General features: G+C 43.7%; 1 protein-coding gene across 6 annotated transcripts in view; it reads left to right on the top strand.

Annotated features, from left to right (window-relative positions):
* Positions 1-248: 248 nt before the first annotated feature.
* The window catches only part of zmiz1a (zinc finger, MIZ-type containing 1a), a 153,951-nt gene continuing 129,027 nt past the window's right edge, over positions 249-25,172 (top strand). For 5 of the 6 annotated variants that reach the window (XM_054737674.2, XM_054737675.2, XM_054737676.2 and 2 more), the window contains exon 1: positions 250-439. The gene's annotated coding sequence lies outside the window, so the exon portion shown is untranslated. Of the gene's footprint in view, positions 440-25,172 lie in introns of all 6 variants that reach the window. The other variant, XM_054737677.2, reaches the window with a different exon arrangement.

Genomic DNA, 25,172 nt, shown 5'->3' with positions numbered 1-25,172 from the left:
TTCTTCAAAACACAATTATATCATATTTACTTAATCTAATGGTCGTGTATTATATTTACATTGGGATGGACAATAATAATAGGAAGAATGTAAGCAAAACAAAAAAGTAAAATGAAGTAAATAGCCAACAATTACAACAAAGTAATGTCAAATTACATTCAAGTTTTATTAGCCTGTAGTTACAGCTTGACCGTAAATCCTCCCGTAAGAATCTGGACCGTGTTTTCTATCCTGCCACCGTGCACGGCTCTCTGTGGTAACAAAATAGCCAGTGTAATCTGACACTTCAACTTGCCGTGCTCCACGGTAGTTGATTCAGTCAATCAGTCAGTCACCGTCTTCGGAGCTCTCGCGTCGCCTTTGTGAAGTGAACGGGAGCGGCGTAAACACGCGCTTGGGAGAAACAATACGCGGCGTTGCAGCTCAGCTTCACCCGAAAGTAAGTTTCGCGCCTACTTTTTGACTGGATTTGTGCCTTTGTTGCAGAGCTTGTTGTGAACGTGTGCTTGGACCCGCTCTACCTGCTAACAATAGGGTGACCTCCTGGAAACCTTTTAACAGCCGCTCGTGAACCGTGTCGGGGGTGGGTGGGGGGGTAGGTTGTGGCAGCGCAAGCCGGGCGCGTTTACGCAGCGTAGCAAACCCAGACGGTGCGCTCTGCTGTTCACGTCTCCGTGGACGGCCAGTGTGGCTAAAGTCACTGCGCGTGTGTGTATGTGTGTGTGTGTGTGTGTGTGTGTGTGTGTGTGTGTGTGATCATCTCAAGAAAGCCGCATGCTCGATTTTAAAGAATAACCCAGCCGGTGGGAGATGAGTGGAGCTCATGGATGGCAGGTTTCTGGTGTGTGTGGGTAGATGTGTTCGATCAGCTGATGCTAAACTGAGAATGTATGCCACTTAGCTAACAGTCAGCTGTCTGGGCTTGTTGACTCCCATCGAGACTATTATCGGCTACCTGTTGTAATGCAATTAGCTGGCATGTCCAAGTGTTACTCCGCCTAGGATGTGTTATACAACACCTGTGCTGCAGCTTCTGTGATATTTGGCACCCAGCGTTGCAATCATAACACTGATTGTGCTCACTGAAAGAGCTGGAAAAGGTCAGTGGTTCCTAATTTGAGGTCAATGGGGACATAAAGGGCTTCAGTGACTCTGATCCGTCCTGCAAACACGAGTCATGTCTTGTTATTTGTTGTTTTATTACCGAAGCGAAGAGAATAAAATAAGTTAACTGTTGATTTTTAAATGAAACGTGGGCCCCTGATGGATGTGAATCTGACTTCTTGCAATGCACTCCCACTTTTTGATCTTTCAGCACATTCTTTCCTCTATGGCGTCTTGTTTTCTTTGGACAAAACCATCAGAATCTGTGATCCCATTTCCTAAGTGCGGACAAGCTGCTTGACTCTGTGCAGCCTTGTGTCTTAAGCCTCGGCGGACCCTCCCCGTTAAATTCCTGCCGTCTGGATGTGAGGCCAGCCAGGGCAGAGCTGCAGCAGAGGGGGTGGGGGGGGGGGGGGGTGTTCAGGATGGGAGGAGGAATAAGAGGGGAGGAGGTGGAGACTGCTGCTCTTTCATTACCCTTCACCCCTCCACAGGACAGCTGAAGATTTAGAGCGGGGGTTAAACAGCAAATGTTTTCATTTTGATGATCTTAAAGAAAAATGTGGAAAATGTTAGATTCTATGCTGCTGTGCTAAAACACTCACTGGTTGCTGTCAGTTTAATAAAAAAGCAGGTCATCTACCAAACATTCAGCAAAGATGCCTTAAAGCCCCACTGCACCCACAAATTTGACACAAAATGAAATATTACAAGCTGCATTTTATATTGATTGCAGGAGTATTGCATTGGATTGCAGGTGTTTGTGTTCCTTTATGTCTGTCTAAGAACGTGTGTAAACACATTTGGAGGGAGCGCGCCCTCCAGTCTCGTCTTCCTCGCTAATTTAAATTGGTGATGTAATGAAATTGTTTCAGCAGCAACACTTGTCAACCGCACCACATTAATTAGTGCGGCTGTTTAGCTTTCTTTTTCTCTCCTCTTTCTTTTAACCTTCTGAACAAACCAAAGGAGCATTAATAAGTCATCCTGGGAAAGCATGAAAAGAAGATGCATTTATGCAGCACAGGTTACCAGATAAATTAGGAATGAAAGAAGAGGACAAGGAAGTAGAGCCATCTTCAAGTGTTTGAATTTTGTGTGTGTGTGTGTGTGTTTGAGTTTTCCTTCTGTCTGTTGTCCCTCCTGGGGCCTCTCTGCAACCAGCCAGCCAGCCAGGCAGGCAGGCAGGCAGGCAGACTGCAAGACAAGACAGAAGAGCATCTTATTCACTAAACAGGGTAAAGACTCCTCTAGACTCACTCTGAAATCAAATTTGGATGTTTTCAGAAGCTCTGAAGATGGGCGCAAATACAAGCAGGCTTTGTTAGACTGGCTTGTTTGGTTCTCTAGACTGCCAGGCAGCATCACGCTGGAAATGCAAAGGGAGAAAGGTCAAGGCTTTTAACTGAGACTGAAAGACAACACGTGCATAGCTGCAGCCAAATTAGTAAAAGATGATGCAAGGATGTGTGTGCTCCTGTGCACCGAACAAGGAGGCAGAATATTCTGTTCTCAGCACAGATCAACACAAAAACAAAGCAGCTGAGAAATATTAGATATTTATCTTAAGAAGCAGATCAGGTTGTAACAGGTTATCTTAAACACCTGTGCAATTACCTGGGCTCACCTGCTGCTTGCAAGCAGAGAAAGCAAGACGCATCCTCCTGCCTACCTTAAAACCGCTGTGCAGCAGTGGGCTAATGCTGATTAGAGCTAGAAAAACAACTAATTACACGTGTCGCAGTAATTAGCTTTTTGTTACTCAGCATTTTACAAAGTTGCACAGCCTTTGCTGCTGCACAGCTGCAGTCTGCTGAAAGTGCTTAAAACCTGGCGATCGCTAATCAATGTTTTGACAGCCTGACATTTTACCCAACTGTTCGTGTCGTTTGAGGAGTGCAGAGAAAAACTTGACATGGATTCCTGTAGTCTGATGTCTCGCCGTCAGCTCACACCTACCCACTCATGACCAGAGAAGCTAGCTTTTCCATCTTCTGTCTTGCTTTTGTCCTAAATGTATCCTAATCTGACATAACTTGGTTAAATTCATTCTCTTAACTAAGAGTTCTGATTTATTTTGCTTTATTTATTAGTTTTATTCCAGAACGGCTAAAAATGGAGATTTCCGTCTATGAAAGCCCAGGTCGCCTGCTTCGAGTTAAATTTGGGTAACTTGATAGGTCATAAAAAGCCACCCTGCTGACTGACTGTGACGGCATCAGTTTGTGGCGTAGGAAGCCCAAAGTGGACCGAGATGAGGCGATGGGAGTGAAAAAGCCCTCAAACTCTGCACGCCTGTCACTGCTGTCCTTCAGCTGAAAACACTGCACAGTGGTTGGGCCTGTGGCCGGAGCTGTTTTAAACTGGGAAGGCGGCGGGAGGAGGTCTGGAGAGTCACTGTGAATAATGCTGAGTCTCTAAAAGGCATTTAACCTCATGGGGAGATGAGCTGTGCTGTTCGGCCACCTACTGAACGGAGGGAGGACTGTATGCTGTGAGAAACCTCTAGTCGAGTTCTGTGCTCCAACTGCAACGGTAACGTGGGTTTGTGTTGTTTCTGTTTCATAGAGACAAAACATCAGTTTAACTACCGTTTGTGAAGCTTCAGCCTTGAGCTGTTCCCACTTACGGGTCCCTCCAAGTGCGTTTATTTCTGAGAGGAGAGTAAACCCCGACTCCCATCTCCTTTATGCTTGTTCCTTCATGACAAATTCAGGGAACGACCGAGCCCTCCTCCCGTTTTTTGCCAAGTGATCGTAGTCCTTGAATCATAAATGTCACCCAGGCTCACCGGGAACAATATGAGAGTCAGAGCACTCAGGAGGAACCAAGTGTTCCCTATGTCTAGCTGTTCGCCCACTGGTACCGCCTGTACTCCGAGACTTCTCACCATCGCTAGCAATTACCCTTATTTTTATGCGTGTGTGTGTGTGTGTGTGTGCGTGTGCGTGTGTGTGTGTAAAAGAGAGAGAAAAGTGTCACGACTGAGAGGAAGAGCAATATTATGTGTCTGAGTGAGTGGCGTTGGCGTGTGTCTGTTTGGCTTGTAAATCCTGTTTAAGCTAAACAAACTCATTGTCCTCATCCTCCAACTGTGTGCTCCGTGTGTGTGTGTGTGTGTGTGTGTGTGTGTGTGTGCGTGTGCATGCCTCCCCTCTCTCCCTGCTCCCCAAACCTCTCTCTCTTTTGGAGTTGTAAGTACAGTCACTAATTAGTCCCTTCTCCCTCCTCATGCTGGGTCAGTGGGTTTGCAGTTCCTGTGCTGGTCTGCTGTTTGTCCTGTCTCTCCTGATGCTGATGCATGCCTGCGAGCGTCTTCCAAGAGGCCCTCACACCTCATGGTGTTCTACATTAATCTGTTTGCCAGATCGCCTAGGCTCAGGCTGCAGCTCGACTTGTTTGATGAAACAACCAGCTTAGATTTTGGAGTTGAATTTGGTCACAGTCTCAACAGCATATTGCAAATCCTTCAATCTAATTTTCAATATTAAATAGTTTTCTGGAGATAAAACAGCAAACATTTGTGTGTAAAAAAAAAAGTGCTATAAACAGTCTTTTGTCTAGTCGGCACTGTTGTCTCTCATGCTGATGCTGATTTTCTGGTGGAGGATGCGTGGGAGATGCAGAGTGATGGCTGATATTCTGTGAAGGCGGTGGAATTATCTCCGATGTGGCCCCCGGGGATACGTACTTCCTTGTTTTCTGACAAAGTACATTTACTCAGGTTTACTAATGCATAGAGACAGCAATTATCCATTGCTGCAAATTTAGATTTTAAAAGTCTCACGTAGCGCTCGTGCAGATGTGCAGGAGACAAAGTGACGAGATGTGGTCAATCCCAAATTGTCTGATGAATTTGTCTTTCTCAGTTTTGTCTAATCCTACTGGAGTATCACCTCTGGCCTCACAGCCTCACTAAGACTTTGTAAAGCGGTATGCTGGTGTGTGCAGCGCGTTTGTCCGCTCGGTGCCCTCCCCTCAGTATCGACTCTGAGCCTGCCGCTTTCCCAGGGTTCTAAGGAGCGCCATTCCTTTCATTTTCCCGCCTGGGCGGCTCAGATAAAGGGGCACGTTTAAACCTCTGTGCGGATACACCGGCTGTAAAAAGAGACGGGCTGGTGAGCGGCAGCATTAACTTCACACAGACTCAGAGGGATGAAGAATCAAGGGTGGTGATGAAGAACAAAAAACAAATAAAAGATGCAAACGGATCGGGATTTAAAAGCCAACATTTATCGCAGTAATTGCTGGTGCGTTTTTGAAAAAGGATGGTGGCAGACATGAAAATATCAGCGGCGTTATCGGGATATCCGGATAACCCCGGCTTGTTGCCTATCAGTGGTGTGTTACAGGGGCAGTGTGTGTCTCACCACTTATTTTTGTTGCTAATCTCCTGGTTGTGTGTCCTCTGAGCAAACCAAAGACGCGGTGGAAGCTGTCGTTTATCATATCAGTAATGAGAGCAGGGTAATCGTGTGTATTCCGGAGACAGCAATGATACACTGCTTGGCACTTGGCGGCAATCAGCCTCTAAACAATGTTTATCATTGTCTCCCAAGGCTCTTTAATTATCTGGCAAATATTATTGACAAACCAGCGAGAGTCCCGGTGTTTTAAGAATGCTTGGTTACTCTTCACAAGTATCGCTGTGATTGATTGTGCTAACTAAACTCATGGTTTTGCCCTCGCTTATTGACAGATCTCTGTGTATTCAGCTGCTTTTATTGCATGCTCTTGGCAGAAATAACCACATTAGGAGAGATAATTAAGGAACCTGGGGTGAAGCGAACTCAGATCTATTGTTTCAGTAAACACCTTCATAAAAAGCTCGTGTATTTGTTTTATAGCCTGATAAAATAAATTCAGAGTGTCTGTAATGACAAGAACCCTTGTAAATTACAGGGTCTAAACATGAACGTGTCACAACTTTTTTTAATTTTTTTATTAACCAAGTGAAGAATGATTTCTAAAAAGTTCTGCATCTTGTCCAAAACAACCACTAATGCAGACGTGAGACGTTTGGTCAAAAGAAGAAGCAAAGTTGATGGAGATCTAACAACACCCACGTTTCCTCTGGGTTTTACCAGCAACATTTTCATTTAAGAGCCTTTTTTATGTTTCAGTCAGCTGAAATGGCTGGTTTTTAAACCCTGCCACCATCCACCACTCTAAATTATGTTTCAAACAGTTCTTACACATCCCAGCCGAAGGGTGACCTTTACCCGTCTGCTCCGGCTGGGTGGAAGCTGAATGGTTTGTGTTGACATTGTTAAAGACGTGAGGACATCACGTCTGTTAGATGGTACTTGGAGGAGGGGGTCAGCTTTTCATCATACAGCCTCGTCTCCAGTCTCAGAAGTTGTTGCTTTTATATTCGGTTCTATTCCTGCCTAACAACAACGAGAGAGGGTATTAATTACACTATCAAACATGAATGAAGGCCGTGCAGCAATACTCTTACATCTCTGCACACCGTCATCCACTTCTCTTCATCGAGTCACCCTGGAAATCAAAACAACATGACTATCTAACACGAGAGGAGATGCTCACATGAGCATAACCTTAGTCGTGGTTGTGTGATTACGTGTGCACTTTGTCCTGAAACATGTGCGAGGGTGTGTGTGTGTGTGTGTGTTTAGGAGAGAGGGAAGCAGGGGTAGGAGCAGCAGCGGTTGCTTGGGGTGAGGTCCTGCCCTGATTTTCTCTGGAATTCCTTTGTTTTTGGAGCCAGAATGGGGGAAACTGAATCTGCGTTGCCTTAGGGGCTCTGCTCCTTGAGAAGTGCCCCACACACACATCCCTTCTCCACCATCCCTTATGGGTTTTTAGAGGTAGCTCTGTTTTCAAAGCTTGGAACAGCAAAGGTGATTTCACCTTCCAGAGAGAGAGAGAGGGAGAGAGGGGGGGGGGGGGGAACTGCACCAGGCACGCAACCTCACACCTGCAGACGCTACTTAAACATACTTTTCTCACACGTTTTGGAGCTCTACAAATAGGAGTCGAATGGAGATCTTGTCATAACAGTTCTTTAAAAAACTGCTCATATTAAAAAAGTGCCTTGAAGATTGCATAATGACTTATTCAGTTCTAATGATTAATCTGCAGTTTCTAATGTTTTGTTTGTGTTTTATGGCGGCAAATGCAGCTAAGAGTTTATTGGCTGATCTCCTGTTCATAGCTCATTAAAGGTATTGGCCAGACTTGGCATTAAAATGGTAGAAATTTGGTATAACTACACTTTACCATCTATATAAATATGAACTGGGTTCAGTTTTTCATTTTGTTAATGAATTTAGTCATAAATTATTACAGAAAATCAAAATCCTCTCTTCCAGAGAGTGAAGAACTGCGTTCCGCCTACGTCACTCCAGCACGTAAAACAAGGTAGCTGCTGATGCTAGTATTGTGAATAACTGTATTTTGTTTACTTTTGTGCTCCTAATCATTACGGAAAAGTGTGTTTACAGCTGCAGCAAAAGGTCTGAGCCATATGGACTCTGAGTCCTGTTAGCATGACTGCAGCAACACTGCTAACTGTGTTAGCTCCGATAAGGAAAAAAAAAGTCATTTGGAAAAGCTACAACACACACAGATATAATATAAAAGATGATCCCCATATCAACATGTCTGCACCTCCGGTAGAGATATCCAGCTAGAGGGGTCGGAGTTCGGTTGAACCAGTAGAGTTCCGCGGACCAGTAGAACTTCCATGCCGTCCTGGATTGGTGCAAACGAGTCAAACTAAGGAGTTACTCCAGCATCAGGAAGATTTATTCTGGTAAGCTATTAGTTAAATCTTTTCCGGAGTTATATCAATATATACATGGAGCAGTACAACTGGCAGCACACATATCTGTAGATTAGTGAACTATATTGGGACACATGATGGAGCTAAGACCAGCTGAGAACTCGTCAGCTTAGAGCTCCCGGTGGAGCACAGAAATGAAATATTTAACAAAAGTAAACAAACTGGACCGATTTTGGTTTTGAAGATGAACAAAATCCACCTTGATGTTCAAATCAGGTCGCGAGTCATCAGAGTCAACGGTCCAAAACATGTCTGCACCTCCGGTAGTGATATCCAGCTAGAGGGGTCGGAGTTCGGTTGAATTTCTACGTTAATCCAATATCCGCTCTTGTCGCCGTATCCCAGAGAAAAAACTAATCTGACTGACTAGCAGAGGCTTCAGAAGCTACATCTGACTGATGACACATTGTTCTCTGCTATAACGTTAAAGCAGAAACACCGGAGTCAGGCGTTGTTTACTACAGCTGTTTCACCAGCTGCCCAGGGCATAGACGGGAAGTTAGTTTCTGTTTTTACCACGCCGGTCAAAAACATCAGATTTTCTTAAAATTCCAGCCGTGAAAATCCCAAAACCTTTTTCATCTGAGGTTTTAATACTTCTTTACACATGCAGTTCAAAGGAAATTTGCCTCTGGCCAATATCTTTAAAGCTGTTATACTGAAGGTAAATGGTGTTAAAACCGCACAAAGGTGTCTCCACTTACGTCCTACTTTAAGTTTTCCATCTCCAGATTCTTATCTGGTGGCCTGTCGCTTTAAGTGACTAACTTCCACAAAGCAGAAGTTTTCCCTGTCGTTTGAAGGGGGCTCGTGTCGAGAGAGGAGGGGAGAGGTGGGGTGGATGGGTCTCATTCTTCCCCGTCCTCAGGAGCTGTGGCTGGGAAGACTCAAGGAAAGTGGTGTGGCCTGATCATGTGACCAATAATAGAGTTCCTGCCGGTTCCTTTCATGCTGTCACCGTAAATCTGTTTGACTTGTCACTTTTGAAATCATTACGAAGGCTAAAAGCCTCTCTATTGGATTGTGGTGGAAGGGGGGAGGTAGCAGGTTTCCTTTGTGCCTTTTTGACGATGATAATAATCAAGTTTGTTTCTGGCCGTCCTGCTGTGAGGCTATAATTAGCTCCATTCTCTGTGCTGATTTTCTTATTTTGCTACTTACAGTTGAAATAAAGCAGGAAAGTGGTTGTAAGGAGGTCAGATGTTCAGTTTTATGATGTCTAAGATCACATTCAGAGTTTTATCAGCGCCCTCTGTGTTATGCTTTTGTTTGCCTTTGTGCAGGAGGGATTTTGGGGAGCGTGCATGTGACTGATGTTCATATTTTAAAGCTCTAGTGGTGAGTTAGAGCATGTGAAGTCTCCCATCTTCCCCCCAAGTCTGTCAGAGTGACAGGAACTGCTTGAGATATGTCTAAACTTGTCGTGTCACTTTCTGACCTAACTCGTTGCTGTCTGACAGAAACATGACAAGAGTAGATCTCGCTCTGCTGATAAAGTCTCCAGGATGTGATGACTGAATCCTGTTTTCAAACTCTTCCCTCTCCTCTCTTCTCATCGGTCATTCTCTCACTCGGTTCTTTTCTCTTTTCCTCTTAAGTTTTTAGCTTCGTGCCACCCGTCTCGCCCTCTTTTGGCAGCCTCTCTTTTGTTTTTCTGTTGTTCTCCCGCCTTCGCTGTCCTCTTTGGTAGGTTTGCCAGCAGCTCTCGTGCCTGGAACAGAACACTGGGGCAGACATCTGTCACGCCGTGTTCCCGATTTGATCTGTGTCTTTCAGCATCGGGGTCACAAAGAGTAGCAACCGTCAGTCCAGACGGAGCCAGAGATGATCCAAAAAGGCTCTTAATGTTTCTGAGTTCCTCTGCATTAAAATTCACACAGCTCATAGCCTCACCCAGTCACCAGCACATTTGCTGTTTTTACATCAACCGTCTGCCCTTCGGACTCTTCTTCATAAAACTCTCCCTCAGTCGCTCAGAAGGAGGGAAAACGTAGTTTTTATCTGGCTGTCCATCAGTCCTAGTGACGATCTGAAAGGAGAACAATTTGACAGTTAAACAGGATCTTTGTGCCTGGGGCAATGTTATTAATGACAAACCCAATGACAGACTGAACAGAAGAGTGGTAATTGTGGCTGTTTAAGTTCCTTAAGGTGTGCAGGGTTTCCCCCAGGGCGGCCCGCCAGGCTTTGCTTGGCCACCCACCAGGCTAAGCGTCATGCCCCACCCCTCCCCGACCCTACCGTGTCCGCTGACACGAACGGTGCAACGAAACTAGAGCCCTCCATCAACTGATACTGGTGAGAAACAGCAGCGGAACGTGTGCAAGCTAGGGGTTGTATGAACTAGTCGACTTCACTGCTCTGTAGTGACTTTTTATGCCTGTCATCGACTAGTCGCTGTCACGTGATAATGACTGACAAGATGCAGTCCTCGGAAAAGACAGCAGGTGACGCGCTCCAGACATCTGCGTCCTGAGCACCGCCACAGTAACATTATCAAATCAGGTGTCGCCACCTCAAAAACAAATTAAACACGCGATCGTTCATGTCGACTCATTTCCTTTTGTTTTCTGTCTTTTATTTGTGCCTGATGCGTTTCGCTGCTGCGGAGCGAGGCGCGTCCTCCAGTGACTCACCTCACTGATGCGGCCGGCGAGCAGCGGCACTCCGCTGTTTTTGTAGTCGGTAGATCTTTTAGAACTGCAGTTCAAAGGAACTTCATAATATATATGAACCCAAGTAGCAGTTTCTCTTTAGGATTGAGAGGAGATGCAGGAAGATAATAAACAGACAGGACAGAAAAATGGTCAAATAAAAACAAGTTAGTTTTGTACCTGGTGGTTGCAACAAACAGACACCATTGAAGGTTTGTTATTAAGGGAATGCTGCTGGGAAATATTCGCAGACTTTGTAAATGACTAAAAATCACTTTACATTAATAGAATCAGTCTAAAATATATAACCTTTCTTTGAAATATTCAGTAATTGACCCATGACTTAGACTGCAAAACCAAAAGTTTGACAGTCTGATGGTGGAACTGCCCTGTTTTCTTTTTGTTATCAGTTTGACATATATTTTGACCTTTTACTATCTATCAGGACAACCATCCTGTCAATGTCATATTTGAATTTGAACTTCACTGAATGATGACTGCTGGTGACAAATTGTTTGACGTTCACAAGGGAGTGCTCAAAATGTTTTGAAACATTCGCATGAGTTCCTAATTTCTGCTTGAGTCATAGTGACTTGCTGTCTGGTTGCTGTCCAGAAAGGAAATCCAGACATTCCTCTACCCACTAACACTTATCCGACCCTCTTGGTTGATCCAAAGTCAGTCTCAAGACAGGAAAGATGATTAATCTCTCCAGGGTCTGCCTGGGGGTCTCTTGGTGAAGGGGCATGCCCAGAAAACCTCCAGAGGGAAGAAACCAGGCGGCATCCCAGTCAGACGCCCGGACCACACTGAAAGCTTTAAATGGGAAGGAGCATCTACTCTACACTGATCTCTGTTAAAGCTGCAATGGCAAGTTCCCAAAACAAATTAGCTTAAACATTTTTTTCATGCCTCTTAACAACATTCTAACTAGGGCTGAACGATTAATTGCATATGCAATTAAATTGGGATGTGACAAAAGATTTTCTAATCACAAAGGCTGCGACTTGACTTACAGCGAGTGGTTAGCACAATGCTAATATACATGGAAGAACCCATAGGGATGCTAATGCTAATATCGCTGATTACATTCTTACAAATTACAAATTAGGAACGTGCCAAATTATTACATTTGGAGTCCCATAAAATATAAAAACTGCCATCAATCAAACAAGCACAGACAGGTATTTTAGTAAAGCTAGAAAACTGTAAGAGACTTTAACTCCACAGAGTTCTGGCTGTCGGCTATGAACGTAATTTAACTACGGAAAAGACTTCAATAAATGGGACACACGTCTTTCCTGCTAATGAATTTTCACAGTTGATGCTAATACCTATGCTCCCTCAAGGAATGTGCTCCTGGCTGCAAAGCATTGCTAGCCTAGTGAACTAGACCAAATTCTTGCTTTGCAAAGTTTGGTCTAGGCATGCTCCATTGGAACCTCAGCAGCTCCTACCAGGACTCTGGCTAGCCAATCACAGCTCTCTAGAGGGGTTTCAAACACATAAAGAGCTGTGATTGGTCCATAATGGTGGGCCAATCATAGTGCTCTATCTGCTTAGTGAACAAATCACAGAGCTTTATCCGCTTTGTGGGCCAATCAGGGCACTCTATATGCCTGGTGGGTGGGATGATGCAACAGAGTGAAACAAGAGAATGTCACATTCATTGTCCAGTGGAATGCGGAGATCATTTGAAAGACAACGGTAGAACCCGCCCCACAACCGAGAGCCGTCAATGGAGCGTTGCCAGACTAAATAATACATTTATTTAGTCTGGCTTGCCAGGCTAAAGCATTGCACCTTCAAATACAAAATTTTGTTTTTACTTGTGAGCGTTTATGTATTTGTAGACAGATTAATATGATATGTAGATAAATATGTAGATGCATAAACTTGTTTACGGTATATTCAGTACAAGCTACATAGGTTTTTTTTGTGCTTCCGTTAGATGAAAAATATGAGAAAAGCCTCTTGAGAAAATAATTGTGAATTAAATCGCAATTGCAATATTGAAGAAAAAATCGCAATTAGATTATTTTCCAAAATTGTTTAGCCCTAATTCTAACATAGTATATAAATATATTGTGGAGATAAAAAAAAAACAAAACAAAGTGGTTCTCTTGCATTTGTTTCAGCGCCTTGGGCTTCCTGACAGGGTTGCGGAAGGCGCTTTATAAATAAAGCTTTGATTTGATTGATTTGAAAATGTCTGCCAATACCACGGCTTGTACCAAAAGCAACCACTGGACCACCTGGTGTTAGATCTTGCTGAACCACTACACTTTTGAACTTCCCTGGGCCATCCACTCATTACGCACTCGTGAACTCCACCGGTGTGAGAAGTTTGTGGAATCACGGTTCAATAACATCAGAGAAGCAGAAACAGCCGGCTGCTACCACTTCAACTTGCGGACAAACTACTGGAGTCCCAAAAAGAAAAACACCATGACAACAAAAGATGTTTGGACCTATAAAACAGCAACTGGTGGTGTTTAGTGTTCTTTCGTTTCCTCTGGCAATGCAGGTTTTTGGTTCCAGCAGAAGCATCTCAGGAAAGAGGGGAAGGGTGAGTGTTTCTTGACCATTTTTGCATTCCAAACCTTGCTTGATCTGTAAAATCACTATAGAAGGTTTGACTCTAAAGTCTGAGGCACACCGGGGGCGGACACGTTACGCCCACACCGTCATTTTAAATAGAAGCCACAAGGAGAGCGCCATGCTGCGTCCCAAAAGCGCCGCGCCTTGGCACTGAGGATAGGCGCAAGTTCCATCACAAGTGCCAAAATATCAATAGTTATAGTCTATAGGTGTAATTTAAACCAGCCATGATGCGTAAAATTTCAGGAGCAACATCATATAAGACATCAAACAGCGATATCAAATGTGATTTTTTCTTTTTGGTTTAATGACATAAAGAAACCGTGACCTTTGAAATCTTGAGGGATTTTGTGATCTCGCAAGTAGGGCTGCAGCTATCGAATATTTTTGTAATCGAGTACTCTATCGAATATTTTTTTCGATTATTCGAGTACTCTAATAAATTACCCTTTTGTGTTTGTAAACCATTATATCAAATAGCATGTTATAATTATGAAAGACCTCTTAAAATGAGCAAGCAGTTGCCAGTTATTCTTCAAGTTTTATTCAAAATTAGTTTGCAAAACTTCAGCACTTCAACTTTGCTTCACAGTAAACAAATACCTGTGCAAAAAATAAGTACACAACCCTGAGCCGATTTTCCCCTCGTGCGAGAATCTGCTAGCCTGCAAGCCAGAGGATAACTGTTGAAGTAGCGCTGCGGGCGGCTGCGGCCCAAACAGAACCAGAACCGCTCACGGCGCATGCGCAAACAGCTCGCCGGCTGTTTCCCTATTAACACACGTCCGTTTTAATTTCTACACTTTTTTTTCTCACACAATAACAAGGATTGTCGAGAAAGCATGTTTGCCGTGCTTTTGTCAAATCATACTGATCACAAAACATTTATTTACTTTCTTTCGTTTTCCTCTCATAAATACCAGTCCTCCTGCAGCAATCCCGAGGGACAACAAATATCAATAACAACACAGTAAAAGTCCGACGTTTTGTGTAAAAATGCTATTTTTTAGCACATTTTAAGTCTAACGTGTTGCTACCAGACGTACGGTGTGAGCTGAAACTTGAGTGCTACAAACGAAAAAGTCGCACAGTGTTCGCAGAATATATAGAAATACAGGCTAAAAAGCATTATCTTGTAGAGGCTCCGAGTCCGCTTGCAGAAGTGACATTTACAGGTGCTGCAGCACGGAGGATGTGGTGTTGTGGTAGGCTAAATCCATTTTACAGTAGTTTCACTGGACTACGTTTTCCACCTTACGACGTGAAAAATGGTCTCACGTCTTGACATTTTCTGTCTTTTTCGCACTCCACCGGGGTCCACGTTGTCCGCCATAGCTTAAGAGAAAGTTAAGTTACATTCCCTACTCGCGTGTGCGTTTCAGTCCAGTGGGCATGTGCGTCACTTATTTCAGTCCGGGTGAAACATGACCACGGGCGACTGCAAAGCCATGAATTAATTAAATATGAATTAAACGAATCCTCGAGGCAGAGAATTTGACTCGAGGATTTTTTGTACTCGAATTATTCGAGGTACTCGAGGAATCGTTTCAGCCCTACTCGCAAGTCCAGCAAGAAGCACAGCAAAAAAGCCACTCCACGGCTGAGATTCTCCCGGTGTATACTGGCGTGCAGCTGCCATTCCGCGCCACTGATGCTTCCAGTGAGAAGTAGGAGTGAGCCCCGCCACCTTACGCACCCTACCCTATTTCATCCACTTTTGCGTGGGATCTTGTTCTTTCTCAATTTTATAACCACAGTTGAATGCTGTAAAGTAGATGGAATAGTGAAACCTTCTTCACCACCACTGATCAGACTAATGGACTCCCAACCCATTGGTCCATCTATAGCCTTCCTTACCATTAATCAAGTACAAGATGTCAAACTGATCCTTTTGAGGGAGCGACCCACTTCCAAACTGGAGGGTCCATTCCACTCTTATCCAATCAAGAATTTCTAACAAGTTCTTTACCTTATTGGTTTGTGACACATTTTCTCTCAGAATAGTCAGAGTTATTGCAAGATGTCTTCACATTTCAGCTTCTGTGTGTCAGAAATGTGGGACAAGTTCTGGAGGGGTTGTCAACTAATTTGCAACTAAAATTAGGGTAAATTGCAAATACATGGAAACATTACTAAAACTCTTAAGGAAGACTTTGAAACTATAAAATTTGTACAACGATCTCCTAACTGTTGTGCAAATGCTGTAATTAGCTTACAATAATTCCATATAGGAATGAGCGATATGGCCTAAAATGTATAACGCAAAAGGTAACGATGTACTGAATATTCTTTTCTCCTGATTATACATGTTAAAATGAACAATCTCATACCAGATGAAGAGTAGAGCAAATAATTCTAAAAAGTATAGAATAAATTTCAGTATAAATTATTAGTACAAATTACATTTAATTTTTCTAAACGTATTTAAATAAATACAACATATCTCAAATAGTTTTTATGTTAAGGTTCTTTTCCCACACATATATATGTTTATTTATTTATTATAATATATAATAAACATATTGATATTTTTAAAAAACAGCTTAATGTGTTTAACTAAAACACTAAATTCTAAATTGTCTGGACTAATGTGAAAAATAACATTTCTTTCTGCTTTCCTGATTCACTTTTCATGCTTGTTTGCTGATAGACGCCACATTTTCCTACAGGAGTGATTAACTGCAGGCAAAATGATGCTATGCTGGGTTTTTAGTCAATATTATTGCAATAATGTTGGAGGTTTATCCAGTTTCTCCCACTTTTGTTGAACTGTGTTCCGATCAGCTGATCCACAGAGGTCTGACGCGATTGGCTCCAGCAACGAGAGGGAGGGAGGAGCTGGTTTCAGACTTGATCTTTTTAATTTAACCAGGCAAAATGCTGAAACTAGGAAAGACTGTGAGGGAAAATTGTGCAAACTAAATCATAGGAAATGTCCAAAAAGTTTCAAAGCCCGTGTGTTCATTATGTGTTAAAAAGCGAGCAGCATTTAAGGGATTTGGTGTTAATAAGCTGATACGACTTTACTCTCACCCGGCATCTTTTACTGAAGATATTTTTCTGCTTACCATCCAACTCCAAACCAGCTCCATGTAACCAGCATAACTCCATGTTCTTGACAAGTGCGTCTTCATGGTAAATGGTGAATGGCCTGTATTTGATATAGCGCCTTCTAGAGTCCTGGAACCCCCCAAGGCGCTTTACAACACAATCAGTCATTCACCCATTCACACACACATTCACACACTGGTGGGGATGAGCTACGATGTAGCCACAGCTGCCCTGGTGCGCACTGACAGAGGCGAGGCTGCCGAACACTGGCGCCACCGGTCCCTCCGACCACCACCAGCAGGCAACGTGGGTTAAGTGTCTTGCCCAAGGACACAACGACAGCGACATACTGAGCGGGGCTCGAACCTGCAACCTTCCGATTACGGGGCGAGCAGCTTAACTCCTGTGCCACCGTCGCCCCATCCACGGTGCTCTGCTCTGCTGCAGCAGCTGCGTTTCATCCAGAGCTGACTCAGATTGACAACATTCATGCAAGTGGGAGGAGTGTACGCTCTGCAGTATTTTTGTGTTGAAGCTCAGAATTGTTGCGCTCCTTGATGATGTCATCAGCAAGCGCAACCAGTAGAAAAAAATTCTATATCATAGGCTAAAATCATACGGGTTATATCTTGTACCGTTTGTATCCCGCGCTACTAATGCCATATGCAACGGCACACCAGGTCAGTGCAATTCTTACAAATAACTTGCATGTTTTCTTGCGTTTTGTGTCTCCAAGTGACCAACAACAGTTGCATCTCTTTGGAAAAAGGCACTTAAGTTGAGAAAGATGTGGCAGGTGAAGGTATTTGTTTTTATTATAGAAACAAAGCGTGCATAGCTGTACGTCGAGGCTGTTGCATTAGTTTATGACAGTTCTGCTACACTTGAGCTGCACATAAGCGCTTTGGTCTTTAGGACAGCTATCAAAGTGCCAAACACCTGTGAATCAGCGAAAAATATGGGAGATGTAGGAAGCGATTGAGAGATCTTCAGAACAGGTCTTTGTGACTCTTTACGATAGAGCCGTCAACCCATTTGATCAGCCCAGGGCCCGTGTTAAAACTCACTGAATCTGAAGCCGCTTTGATTCAGCTCTTCTTGTGCAAGTCAGCAGAATCGCAAAGTAAAAAGCCGAGCACGTGTGACAAGTAGATTAGCTATTACACCTGTTCCCTTTTATGAATAAACATCTTCATATCTTGCTCACTTGTTGTGAATCCCTGTGATGGAAACTGTGCCAAGATAAGAGTAACGACAGACGCTGACTGTTATCTTTTCAAAGACAATTGATCTGTGACACACTGGCGGGAGCCCCCTAACCCATGATGGGCTTTATGGTTTTAATGTAAATGCGTTCTCAGAAAAGACCAGAAATAAGCATCCATATTGTGACTACAAAGAAATCATCTCACAGAAACTGTACATAGTCTAATACGTTCGTGCGTGTGCATATTGTCAGTGCTGCCGTATTATTCTTTGTTTCTGTTGTGCTGCTGCTTCAGAAAGCCTGCAGGACAGTGCAAGTGCAGGGGTGACGTGTTGGAGATGGGGTGGAAGAGGGGAAAGTGTGTGGCTTCTCAGATTTATGGTGCGCCCCCCTGCTACTCAGCTGCAGCTACAAATCAAACAGAACCAGAGTCGCTGCTGGCTGGCGCTGTGCCACGACACTGATCGCTGGCACACAGAACGCTGTCAAAACCATCTTGATGGGTAATTAGGGATACTCTATCATTACTGCTGTAGCTTGGGCAGCAGGGCTCGTGTAGTTTAGTATGTGCTTGTGACATCTGGGGGTGTAAGATTGTTAAAATCATAGAATGTAATATTTGCAAGGTGGAGGAGATGGAGCTTGGCTAAACCGTTAATGCTGAACTCTAGCATCTCTGCATCCACGTGGAGGGTTCAGTCAAGGTTGTTCATGGGTGACGCTGATGCACATTGTGTCCTGGATGACTTTGGCTAGATGGGTCCTGCTGACTTTAAAGGGCAAGCCAAACCGGGAAGGGGGGGGGGGGGGGGCAATTCTACACACACCGAGAAGGGAAAGTGAGTAAAATACACAGGTTTGCAAGCTGTTTTATCCCTGCGCTTTAAACATTTAGAATTTTCCCATTAACCCTCATCACTCACAGGAAGACCTCTGCTGAAAAGCCTACTTTTACACTTGCGCTGTGAACAATTTTGCAATTTGAGCCGTTATTATCCTAATTCACACAGGCAAAAACCAGAGAAGCAGCCAGCACATTGTGTGCCGTGTGATTAAGTGGGATTTTCGAATGCGGGTCCTCCACCTTCAAGAGAGACTTGATACTTGAGGGGCTGAAGTGTTTTTGATGGAAACTCCATTAATGATTGATAACGGGAGGAGAGCGGTTATCTCCCTGCTCCAGCACCATCAATTATTTAAAAGCCCTCTACTTGCGTTTTGGTGGCACATAAAATATCAGTCACCATCGTGAAATCTCGAGTTGATCGTATCTGTCAAAAGAATTTGGGTTGTGCATTGATTTCTTAAAACTCTCTGTTTGGGGATTGCTTGTTGTGCCTTTGAAAGTGTATTGATTTTTATTATTTCCAATGATAGCATCAGTTAGCTCTGGTTTCCCATCAAAGAGAATTGTTTCCACACTTCAAAGACAAATTCCTAGAATTTCTTACTGACATCATTCGTGTGATATTTGAAGAAAGTCTGTAGCTTATTCAGCTGACTTTATTCTGAAATGATGCAGCTCCGCTCCATCTCTGAGCTAATCTTGATATAACATTTTCATTTTAGCAGCATGGATGACTCAGTCGGCGTGCATGGCGAGTACTTGACATACCCTCATGATGTCGGAGTACTAAGTGGATGAAGTGACGTTGGAGATCCGTGCCAGCCAGTGTATGAGTGTATGAGTGCATGTTCCCCAACAGCCCAGTGCTGATTTGAGCTGTGTCGAGGCGAGCTGACAGGCCCGCGGGCATCCCTGTGTCACCGCCAAGGTTCCCATCAGCCCTTGCAGAGGGAAACCTCTCAGAAAGCACCGTTGCACTTCCACACAGGAGACCTGATTAAGTCTTCATACTGCATGTGGCTGCTTCACAGAGCAGAGCGTCCGGCCACTCTGCTCCAAGTGCTTCAAGGCAAGGCAGGAGTAGATGTTTTAACAAGGCTGCGGAGGCTTTCTTAAGCCAGGGTAATGATTAGTGCCTAACGTACATGTGGAAAGACTGCCTGGGAGCACTTCTGCTTGAACGCTGCTCTGATTTTGCCTCATCTGAGTGACACCCTCATTTAATGGTGTCAATACTGGAGCTATTTATTGAGCGCTGCAGCACAGACTTTGTAATTTTGTACTAAATTCTCTTGACAGAATCTGAAAGGACCGTAAAGATGGAGGGAGACAAAAACGTCAATGAAGATGGTTTATAAAACAAAAAGAAGCAGCACAAATGCATAGCTTTTTTCTATCTGTCCTCTAGGGCTGCACGATATTAGGAAAACCTGCAATATTCGATAACAGTGCTTAATATTGCGATATCGATATTACTCACGATAAATGAACAAATACTAAAGTATGCAGTGTTGATGTCGTCTGGCGTGTGACGTCTGCTCTGGGTTCAAAGCAAACAAAAACTAACGCATGAATTTCATTACAACATAACATTTTTATTGCAAAAACATGCAGCTGCACCTGCTACTGTATTAGCAGCAAAACAACAAACTGCATGCATGCAGGTTCTCAGTGACTTTAAAACATCACCTCCACCGTAAAACTTTTTCTGATGCTCCAAATACAGAAAAACATCCCTTACCAGAGTTTTTTGAATAAATAAAAATATCAGAAAATAAGTTTAAATGTTAAATAATAGTTAACATCACTTAAATGCAACAGCAAATTCTCTCATTGCTACTGAACATTTTCTCCACTTATGTGGTTATGATATAAGGCTGTTGCTGTAATTGGGAAGTGATCTGTGCTGGGCCAAACTAGGAGGATATTAAGATTTTCTGAGGGAAAGAGAAAAACAATTGTCTACCTTTCAGAAGAGGAACTGGCAAAAAAACTACATGGAAAATATGTGAAAACGTTTGTTTTTAACCCCAAATTGAACAAGTTTACCTAGATGTTAAAAAGCAGCTCAGATGATGAAACTGCAACTATGATTCTGATAACAAGCTAACAAATTGAACTAGCTCCTCTTAAGATAACCGGCTAGCAGAGCTTCTGACTGACAGTTTATGTGCAGCAGCAAATCAACTATCCTGATTAACAAGGTTATAAAAGCTCATGAATGAAAAATCACTTTGATGTGTGGGGGAACTTTTCCAGGCCCTCTTTAGCAGGGAGGGACTGGGAGGAGAGTGGTGCATTTAGCTGGAAGCTAACCGGAGCCTGGGGCTAACATCACCACCCGGTGGAACACTAGCGACATGGAGGTAGGTGGGTTGGTTCAACGGCATTTGTCGGAGTCAGCCCGGTTATTATCAGCTGCTTAACGACACCGAGCGGACTCACGTTCACGTTTGAAAGCAACGCTGATTCCAGAAACCTCAGCACAAAGTGCGTTCGTTAATCTGAGCCAGCATGACGAACAAGGGAACGATGCCGCTAACTCAGTTCGGGTGTTGCGTTCTACCCATCTTAAGTGTCTACGTAGGGGGCGGGCGTATTACATGAACGGACCCATCTGATTGGCCGCATATCAGAAGGGCTACATTTGATTGGTCAAATAATACTTCTGCGTAAAAAACAGAGCTGGTTTACAAAAAGTTGATGTATGACACGGATGGAAATGTTTGAACCAAACATTTATCTCCGTTTTTGACGTGCTTTGCGATGGGCCTATCGCACATCCTGTTATCGCGATGACGATAATTTTTCGATATATTGTGCAGCCCTACTGTCCTCTAATAGGTGTGTCTCGTTAGAGCAGCAAGGTGCTGCATGCTACTCGTCCTATGTCAACATTGGTGTATTGACATAAGCTGCTTCCCACCGGCCACAGCTTCTGTCCTGAGTGCTCCAGGCGTGGCTCTGGTGAAGCAGTGATTAGATTTACAGACGGAGATTAATGTGAACACAGTTTATAGCACAAAGGCATAAATCACTAAGAAGAGGCTGGAAGCTTTGTGCTTGACCTTTTTGCATGGTGATAATGATGCTGGAGACGGATACGTTCCTTCTGGTGCTGCAGTGCCAGGACGCTTTGGACAACGCTGTCAGAAGTGTAAAATGAGCACACGTGCCGGGTTCACAGGTGGGCCGGTCATCTCTGTGGAGCGTTTAGATGGGAGTGACAGCATGCATAAAGCTGTCAGAGAAGCCTAATGTGTTTAAAAGTGAGGGACATGAGTAATGCACTTAGCTGTAGGGTAGTATCAGGCTGATACCTGGTGATCGGGCTTGTGTTTAAGTAGGAAGTGAGACTCGTCTCTCTGTCTGCGGGGTCATTAGAATCGCCCTATGGCTGTCACTGATAAGGCCGGTAAGGTTGCTGCCAGTCTGCACGGCAAACACAAGCGGCCCAGGCCTGGGGATTACTGCCTGCTGCCATTTCTGCTGATGCCTTTCTTTATGTTATCCTCTCCATTCAGATATGCTGCATTTAAACAACTTGGCTGATGTTGTAGGAATGGAACTCCTTAAAATCTCCACCGGCATACAAATGAAAGGCTGCACACATTCACATGGCGCGTTTTGGTTTCTTGCTTTATTGGCCTCTCCATCTTCTCCGTTTCCTCCCGCTAGTGGCCATAACTGGTTATTTACATGCTCTGTCACTTACTGGGCGGAGTGATGCTGATGGGTGAGGAGGCTCGCTAATCCACTCTGCTGCTGTCATTAGAGAGAAGCAAACAGACTATTACCACCTCCTCCTCCTCTTTCTGCTCATCATAAGCTGGCCTGAACCACACACACACACACATGCGAAGGAGAGTGCCTCTTGTTTCTTTTGCGCTGCTGAGTGGAGCCCTGCTTTGGTAATTGATCCTGTTTAGTACGTGGGGAGGAGGGAGGCAGGAAAGGGAGGGAGGCCCTAAATGTTGTCAGTTTGCTGCATTAATTTTTCAGCCGAGGCCAGCGAGGCTGAAGGGACGAGAGGAGGGGCTCGTTGCAGAGCTCACACAGAGAAAACGTACTGTACCTGGCGCTGCCTACGTAAAGGTTGCTGTTTATTGGTGCTTTTTCCAGAATAAGTTCTTCTGTGTGAGGCTCAGTTATGATTCAACAGCCTCGTCTGTTCACTCACAGCCTCCTGCCGATGACAAATTTGTTTTCCTTCAACTCCTTTTCCTTCTGCGGCTCATAAATAACCTTCTGGTAGTTTTCGCCTCTTTGTCTGGGTGTTTGTGCCTTCTCGTGGTGTACAGTATGCACAGCTGATAATAGACAGACCTCAGTCTGTGCTTTTTGATCCCTCTTCTGGGCTCTGGTGTTTGACTCACTAATGATGTCACCAAAGCAGCTGAGAAGGTTCAAGCTGAAGTCAGGCGTAAACACTGGGTTTCTGCCTGCTGTTCCTCGTAGTGGGGTCTGCCATTATTACTTCTGCGTTCCTCGTGGCTCCCGCTCATGAATTATGTCAAAATACTCATAGCCTATAATTAGCAGCAGTGCCATAACTGAGCTGGTCAGCGAGCGGAGAAGTGATGTTGATGTACATCAGAATCACGCTAGCGAACGGATTTGTGAGTCATTAGGAGGCACTCACAGCCACAGTGGACGTCACTGTTGACATTTTGTGCAGATATGAGTCACGATATCTTCCTTGTGCTTTCTTTCTTTTATCCAGCACTTCTCAAGCCGTCTTCATATGACAATTTCACTCTTGTCCTCCTCAGCACCTCAGAGCCCTACGCACGTGTCGCTCGGTATTTAAAACAATACCTTGTTACAGCGCGGTATGTAAAAAACCTTGTGACAGAGGGAGATAGCTGTAGGCATGATCACTGGAGTTATAGCATCCACATAGGTCCACACTGTCACATCCAAAGCACCATTACACCCGAATTATTAACACTTGCATAACAATACACACGCAGTAACATTTTTGCACAATAATGACATATATTTAAGTTTTTTTAAAAGTCAGTGAAATATTGCGTTGCGAAGCTTAAGGTGTCTTTAAAAATGCTGTCATTGCATCATGAATATGAACCTTTATTCCATAATAAATGATCCTCTTTCATCTATAAATGAATGTGAGATGGGTTGATGAGAAAAGCTGTGTAACGACAGGTTTGCTAGTGTTAATAACGCTTACAGTATTTATGTTGCTTTATTGCTAATTTATTGGAATCGCAATATCAATGTGTGCAATGTTGATATGACAGTACATGGTACGTGATGATATTCCATTCACTGTCTTGACATATTTAGCCAATAAAAGGGAGTTGAGTCAGCTGTGAGTGTTGAGATGACAGAAGAGAAAGAGGACGGAAGAAAATGTGGGTTTGTTACATCTGATGTCATCATTTTGCAGCCGTGTCCTTCTGATATTACACAGCTCTAGTACTTACTCACAAACTTGTTTGAGATTGAGGTTAGGTGGTAAAACGGTGAACGGTATCGTACTGTGTGGGTATCTAAAGTATTATAGAATCGTGATCTTGCCAGTATTACATTCAACCCTTCATTGGTGAACTCTTTGTTTATTTAGCCAGCTGAAGCCTATGTGAGTCCACGTGAGGTGAGCAGACATTGGGACTTTTGTGATGAGACCTTTAGAGACACAATATTTTGCAGAAAATAGTCAGTAAAACTAAAATAAATAAATGCTGATTCAGCTGGCTATATAAACAAAGACAGTAAAACAAGGTTATTCCTGATATTTAAAACTGTTTACCACTACAGGGTTAAAAGTGTAACACTAGCAAGAAGTGTAGCTAAAAGAGAATAAAATAAATGATTACTAGCTGATCTGCTCCATGACAGCCAATGTTCAAGCCGGAGTGTCTCACGGAAGTGACAAGTCTTTTTATTAATAAACCAGATTGGGCGGTGCCCTATGCACAGTGAGTGATGCATGACACTGGTCTGAATGCACAAAACCAGTTTAGAAAATACTGACTGTATTAACCCCCAGGAAATCGTACAAGTCTGTTCTGAAAATTCCCTCTGTGCTTTGTGAGGTCCAATAAAATCTATCTATCTATCTATCTATCTATCTATCTATCTATCTATCTATCTATCTATCTATCTATCATCTATCATCTATCATCTATCTATCTATCTATCTATCTATCTATCTATCTATCTATCTATCTATCTATCTATCTATCTGTCTATCTATCTATCAAATCAATTTTATTATCCTCACAACCTTTGGTGATAGTTTGTTGTTGGTGATCAGAGAAAAAGCTGAAGGAAAAGGAAACTGGACACTGATGTATGACTTGAGATGTGATAAATATCAGTTTGTTGTCTCCTCTGAAGAACGTAATAACGTTCCACTGAGGTATCGTCATCAAATATCATAAAGGGTCGGATCCGGTCACTGATGGGTCACATGTGACACTCCTCTATGCTTTATCCCATTCAGCAGGTGTATTTTTCTCCCCTTCACTGCCTCCTCCCTCTTTTCCTCTTGCCCTGCTGCCAGCTTAGCTAGCCAGGACAGGCCTTACTCCACTCCAAAACCGTGATTGCATTCTTGAGCTATTCCACCCCGCCTTCAGAACAAGAGTCCGCTGCATCTCTCTCCCTTTCAAGCAGAGGCTGCTGGGTGCTTTTCCCCTTTGAAGATGTAATCTTGGAAAACACAGAGACATCTCCGGGGTTATCTTAAATGTCTTCAGTATGTCAACAGCCTAGCCCCGTTGCAGAGCAGCTTTAGCCGTTTAAGGGGTCGCCCATGATGACAGCAGCGGAAAATGCTTCACCGCAGAGGTAATCACAGGGTCAACTCTGCAGACTCCATCCAAAGCCAAACTCCCACTGTTAAAAATGGATGTTAGAGACACAATGAAA

This window comes from Nothobranchius furzeri, chromosome 12 (genome assembly GCF_043380555.1).
Source record: "Nothobranchius furzeri strain GRZ-AD chromosome 12, NfurGRZ-RIMD1, whole genome shotgun sequence".
In the NCBI taxonomy this organism is placed as follows: Eukaryota; Metazoa; Chordata; class Actinopteri; order Cyprinodontiformes; family Nothobranchiidae; genus Nothobranchius; species Nothobranchius furzeri.
Note: the sequence above shows the minus strand (reverse complement) of the source record. Positions and strands in the feature narration are given on the sequence as shown.